This window comes from Microtus ochrogaster, chromosome 21 (genome assembly GCF_000317375.1).
Source record: "Microtus ochrogaster isolate Prairie Vole_2 chromosome 21, MicOch1.0, whole genome shotgun sequence".
Lineage (NCBI taxonomy): Eukaryota > Metazoa > Chordata > Mammalia > Rodentia > Cricetidae > Microtus > Microtus ochrogaster.
In genome coordinates this window covers 5,483,004-5,489,888 of record NC_022022.1, presented here as the reverse complement: position 1 = coordinate 5,489,888, position 6,885 = coordinate 5,483,004, and the positions used below count along the sequence as shown (strand labels likewise).

The 6,885-nt window shown below is 45.0% G+C and overlaps 1 pseudogene; it reads left to right on the top strand.

The window, feature by feature from the left end:
- Positions 1-343: 343 nt before the first annotated feature.
- The window catches only part of LOC101995455, an 8,907-nt pseudogene continuing 2,365 nt past the window's right edge, over positions 344-6,885 (top strand).

Sequence of the window (6,885 nt, the reverse complement as noted above, 5' to 3'; positions counted from 1 at the left end):
CCTCCCTCCCTCCCTCCCTCCTTTCTCTCCTTGCCCCCTTTCTTTCTCTTCTGCCACTCTTGTCCCCAGGGACCAATCTCTGTCCCCCTCTCTGCCACTTTCTCTGTCCCTTCTCTGTCCTCTTCCAATAAACCTCCCAGCTGAGCCCTGTTGTACAGATGACTCTCTCTTCACGGCATATTTTAAATTACGACGTTTTTTCCCTGACCAGGAAAGGCTCTCCTGGTGCTTCCTCCGGCCTGCTGGCAGTCTGAGGCATGCCAGGACCCTGGAACCTGGCCCACATACGACACCCTCACTTTTCCAACTAGCAAATCACTGGGCCCCTCCATCTAACGCTGACATGACTGGTGAGCCCTCTCTTCTCCACCTCCGAGTGGAGGACTCATCTCTCAAGCGTGGATTCTCACCTTTTGGCGCCCTCAAGTCCTGGTACGAGGCAACCATGACTCTCTCGTTTAGAGCCCTTGGCCCCTGTTCTGTGTTTGATAAATTATTGAGCAGCCTGCATCTTCTCAAAAGCGACCCTCTTTGAATTCTTTTTTTGTTTTGTTTTGTTTTTTGAGACAGGGTTTCTCTGTAGCTTTGGTGCCTGTCTTGGAACTAGCTCTTGTAAACCAGGCTGGTCTCGAACTCCCAGAGATCCGCCTGCCTCTGCCTCCCGAGTGCTGGGATTAAAGGCATGCGCCACCACCGCCCGGCCCTCTTTGAATTCTTAAGGACTTCCAAACTCATCCACCTTTGCAGTCAGATCTGGCTCAAAGACCATTTAGATACTGCTTTCTACCAGGTGGCTGTGTCTCTCTAGGGTTCAGAGCCCTTGGCCTCTGTTGTGTGGTTTCACATAGGATGTTCTGTGCCTACTTAATTTGATCCTCTCTGAATTCCTGGGACCCTAGAAATTGCAGCCCCTTGGGTCTGACTTCTCTGCTCACTCATGGGAGCTGTGTCATCGTCTGTAGCTCCTCGCTCCCATTGGGATGTCTTTTGGAGACTCACCGACCACTCCTTTCAAATCAAATCTGGCCTCAGTATACCCTGGGTTAAGCAGTCAGGAAACTAAGGGAAAATTCTCCACTTTCTTTCTTTTACTGTCTGCTCTCCCTCTCTAAATGCCGTTTGTTTGCTGTAACATGTGGGTCAGATGGAGAAGTCAGCTTCCTCTTGCTCAGCACACACTGAACCTTCCTTTCTTTTTATCTAAACAGCAACCATGTGGCTCTTCTCCTTCTTGGCTGGTGACCTCATCATGTCAGCAGCTATGTGGCTGGCAGCCATCTTTTACTAAGGTTAAAGAGTACACTTCTCAGTCCTAATGAGCTCTCTGTTCATTTGATCTTTTTTAGAAGAAGAAAGCAGCACAAGCCTCAAATGTTTTGTATCGGTAACTTTGGTTTAGAACACCTAAGTACTTATGTCTTTGCCAACTGTTCAACACCAAGCTTCTAGAGAATTTAAACAAATAATGAAGCTATAGTCTAGCTCTGGCAGAGCACTAAAGGGTAGACTCTACCATTGTAGTACTGTAGCCACAAGATCAGGATTTTCAGTTCTCTTTGGTTGCTTTCTAATGTCTCTAAAACTTATCCCTTTTGTAAACTTAAAGTTCTTGTGAGCTCCAGGGAGTCAACTTGGACCCACCTGGAATAGCATTTTGCCAGGTCCAAGTGGCACCTGATGGTTCCTCAGAGCCCAGACAGTGAAATGAAACAGTCAGATACCCCAGGACGTGACCAGCATCCCAGCTTTCTCAGGTGCCGCAAAGACTGCAGCCCCCACCCCCTGTCAGCATGAAGCATTTTTGAGAACACGGTGTCCAACACCCACCTCCCTGCTACATCTTTCTAACTCCTCGCCTTTTTATAATAAACAAAAGCAAGGATGTTAAGATTCAGGCATCTGTACTGGTCTGCCCTTGAGGTACGACCTCAACTGTAGCCCTGTGCACATTTGCTATAGTGAGGCACGACTTTAATCCCAGCACTCGTGAGGCAGAGGCAGGCAGATCTCTGTGAGTTTGAGACCAGCAGGATCTACAAGAGCTAGTTCCAGGTCAGGCATCAAAGCTACAGAGAACCTCTGTCTTGAAAACCCCCATCTTTCCCTTTCTCCCCACCACCCCTTCTTTTTCTTCCACCGCTCTTGTTCCCAGGAACCGGTCCCCATCCCCCGCACCCCGTCTCTCTCCTCTTCAAATAAACCTCCTATGTGAGCCTTGTTGCATGGTATGACTTCTGTTTGAGGTGTTTTTAAATACATTATGATAGACAGTTCTTAAGAAATTAGATGCAAAGGACCATTGAAGAAATGCAACAAGAATGACTTCGAGATCCCATCTCAACCACATCAGGACGGCAGTCATCAAGAAAACAATTAGCAAGTGTTGGGGAGGATGTGGGCTAAGGGAACCCTCAGGCACACTGATGGGGTTGTCCTCAAGCCCGGCCACTGTGGAATTCAGCGTGGAGATCCCTCAAAAAAGAGAAGTGGCGATCAAGCTATATCATGCCTGGGTATTTACACAAATGGCTCTAAGTCAATGTAACACAGAGATAGGACATCAGCCTTTGCCACAGCACCCTTCAGGAGAGCAGCTTTGAAGAGCCAGCTGGGAAGAAAATGTGGCTGGACGCTGGGGATGTGGTTTAGTCAGTATTTGCTGTACAAGTTTTAGGACATGAGTCGGAGCCCCCAGACTCTATATGAAGAAGTTGGGTGTATGGTGTGTGTTTCTGATCTCAGTCCTGAAGAGGCAGAGACAGACAGGGTTCTGGGACCTAGTAGCCAAACAGCCATGTCTACTCAGTGAGCTCGAAAGCCTTCGAGAGACTTGCATCAAAAAACAAGGTAGGTGGCATCTGAAGAATGACTCTCTAGATTGACCTTGGTCTCCCCAGGCACATGTGAGCACATGCATATGTAAGTTCACACAAACACACACATATAAACAAATTTAAGTGGCTCATAATCACACTGGAATCTTTCAGCCACAGAAAGGAATAAAGCTTCATCATTTACAAGAAAATGGATTCAACTGGAAATTATCCTATTAAGTGATGTAAGTCAGTCTCAAGAAAAATAAATATTGAACTCACCCTCACTCACTGTTCTTAAACTTTATAAAGTCATATACGTGCATATGGCATAAAAGAAGAAGTGAAAGCATCTAGGAGAACAAAGGGGGCTGATGGGAGGGAGAGAGGAGAAGAGAGCGTATGGGAGATGGGGAACATTTTTACACTACATTGTACACTTGCATGGATGTGACCTCATGTAACCCTACGTAATACAACTTTAAAATCCCAAAAAACTGATATTCAAGCTGAGACTTGAAGAAGGAAAAGGATCTAGGCTGTAAATTCTATTTATATTTGATCACAGGAATAGAAATAAACTCATAAATTGAAGTATATTTGAAAGGGTGAGTCAACAACATTTGCTAAACAGGCAGGGGAAGAGAGAAATGAACCAGAAAATGTCAATCTCAGGCTTCCAACTGAGAGAGCATGTTGTGAGAGGAAATGTAGAGGCACGCGCCCTAATTTTATTAAACATTTTATAGCGTGACTTGCAGAGTCATGTTTCCATTTTTTTTTAGAGGAAATCATATTACTAAAAACCCGTCAGTGATGAACTCTACCTTCCTTCCTTACTGGAATCATATAACAATATGCTCAGAATGCGTAACCATGACACAAGACAAAAGGGTTGTTCATGAGTATTTGTTTTATGAAAAGGAAAAATGTGTGGATTTAATTATGTACTATTGCTTCTGGGTGGAGCTGAAAGGGGTGTAGAAGCAGTAATGATTTAAGCTGGAGAAAGAACATCTCACAGGAAGCTCAGAGTGGAGCATGGGCAGAATAGGGAGACAGTATGCCTGCTGGCTAGTTTTATGTCAACCTGACACAGAATAGGGAGACAGTATGCCTGCTGGCTAGTTTTATGTCAACTTGACACAGGCTAGAGTCATCTGAAAGGACGGAACCTCAATTGAGAAAATGACTCCTTAAGATCTATCTGAAAGGTATTTTCTTAAGTAGTGATTGATGGGGAGGGCCACTCCTGGGCTGCTAGTCCTGGATTCTATAAGAAAACAGGCTGAGCAAGCCATGAGGAGCAAGCCAGTAAGCATGGCCTCTCTATGCCCTCTGCATCAACTCCTACCTTCAGGTACCTGCCCTGCTTGAGTTCGTATCCTGGCTTCCTTTGATGATGAACAGTGATGTGGAAGTGTAGGCCAAGTAAACCCTTTCCTCTCCATCCTGCCTTTTGGTCATGCTATTTCCTTGTAGCAATAGAAACCCTAGGACAATCTGTGTTTCCCTAGTGAGCACCTCCCAATAGTTCACTGCTGTTATTCATTTCTTAACTTAATTTTCACAAAAACTCTGTAATTCTCACATTATTTCATCTTACACAAGACAAAATTCAAACTTTCAAAGCTAATTAAGAAGCTTAAAGTCAAGGTTAACAAGTGACAAAGTGAAGATTTTGGAATTCAAATTAGATTAAGCAGTACTACTAAAGTCACAACCCTCCCCCAAAAGACTACGCAAAGACTTGGGGGACTTTTCTTTGGAAACAGTGAGAACACAAATACTTTAGATGATTGTGGGCTTTTGGTCCCTTGCTTAAGTGCTCAGTACTGCCATTGTGACATAACCAGCCAGAGGATGTAGTTAGTGAACGGTGTGGCTGTAATCCTACTAACTTTGTTTCAAAATGAGGCAGTATTGGCTGGCCAGCTGCCTCAGTGGGTAAAGCCTTTGCCACCAATCCAAAGTACCAGAGCTGAAGGAAGGAACTGACTCCTAGAAGCTGCCCTCTGATATCCACTCATGGTTTTTGGTACAATGTACATGCTTGTTGTACATGTGCGCACACACACACACACGCACACACACACACACACACACACACACACGCACACACACACACACACACACACACACATGCACACACACACACACACACATATGTTATAATGACTTTGGCTGTAAATCTGCACAAAGTTTCCAGATCCCTGCTTATCTTTCTCTGTTTATGGAGCTACTAAATAGGAAATTGAATGGTATAAATTTGGCTTTTTTAAATATTCTCTTTGTTCTCTGAGTGGTAGAACTGGGAAGAAAGAAAAAGAACATGGGGGAGGGAGAGTGTTTAAAAACTCTCTGAGGAAGATCCCACTTCCAAGTTTCTTCAAGCTGGCAAAAATTCAATTTCTCATTGTGTGACAAAAGCTACCTTTTCCTGAATGGTTAGCCCCTTTCATTTCCAGCTAGCAACGGCATGTTGAATCCTAGGTGTGGATTTAATCTTAGACTTCTTCCTCTGGAGAACTATCTGAGCATTTAAGTGCTCCTTTGATTAAGTAGTCACTGTGATTTGAGGGGGGAATGCTCCCATAGGCTCCATCATTTGGGCACTTGGCCCCTATTGCTGTTGGGGACTTCAGGAAGTGCAGCCTTGTTGCAGGAAGTATGCCACTGGAGGCGGGCCTAGAGAGTTTAAAGGTTTGTGCCACTCCTAATCTGCTCTCTGCTTCTTGCTGGAGATTGATGATGTAAGCCCTCAGTTTCTTGCTTTGGCAGCCATGCCTGCTTCCTAACATTGTCTCCAGCCTTGGTGGACTTTTATCTCTCTGGAGACATCAGCTAAAATGCCTTTTCTTTCCTAAGTTGCTCCTGATCATCGTATATTACCACAGCAACTGAAAATAGCTAACACAGTCACACTCAAACAATCCAAACCAATCTCTGCATTTTATTTTTTATTATTTAAATTGCGTAGATATGTGTGTATGTTTGTGTGGAAGTATGTACATGTGTCCTTGGAGAACAAACATGTCTGATCACAGTGTAAAGCCAGGGTTAAAGGTGACTGTTAGGTACTCAGATGGAATGCTGGGGACTGAACTACAGCCTCTTCAAGTACACACTCTTAACACCTGAGACATCTCTCCAGGCCTATAACCTCTGTATTTTAAAGTCGTATGTTCAATAATCTTTGTTTTAATTCTTCTCTCATATGATATATCCCAACCTCAGCCTCTCCTCCTTCCCCTTATCTCAGCCCCACCCCCAGATCCACTGCCCCTCTCTTGTTTCCCTACATAAAAGAGGCTCCCAAGGCTATCAACCAAACAAGGCATAATAAGATGCAATAAGACTAGGCACAACCCATTATATCCAGACTGGAGAAGGCAACCCAGTAGGAGCAAAAGGGTCCCAAGAGCAGGCAAAAGAGTCAAATACACCCCACTTTTCAGTGTTAGGAGTCTCAGAAGCACCCCAAGTTAAACAACTACAGCATGTGTGCAGAGGGCCTAATGCAGACCCCTGCAGGCTCCATGATTGCAGTTTCAGTTCCTGTGAACCCCTGTGAATCCTGCTTAGCTGATTCTGTGGGCCATGTTCTCCTGGTACCCTTGACCTCTCTGACTCCTACTGTCCTTCCTCCCTTCCTTCCACAGGATTCCCCAAGCTCTATATAATGTTTAGTTGTGGGTCTCTGCATCTGCTCCAATCAGCTGCCAGAGGAAGCCTATTGGATGATGGTTGGGCTGGGCACCAATGATCAATAATCTTAATGACACCTGCAAATGCTCTTATGCAGTGTCACCTCATGTTTACAGGATATGGAGGTCATGCAGATGACCTCACAGTCCATAAGGCAGAAACTGGAATTGTGACTTTTCTCTTGGAAGGGGATTGGGATGAAATGTATTTGAGTTAAAGAATAACTCTGGGGGGGGGGGGCTGGAGAGATGGCTCAGAGGTTAAGAGGATTGCCTTCTCTTCCAGAGGTCCTGAGTTCAATTCCCAGCAACCACATGGTGGCTCACAACCATCTGTAATGGGGTCTGGTGCCCTCTTCTGGCCT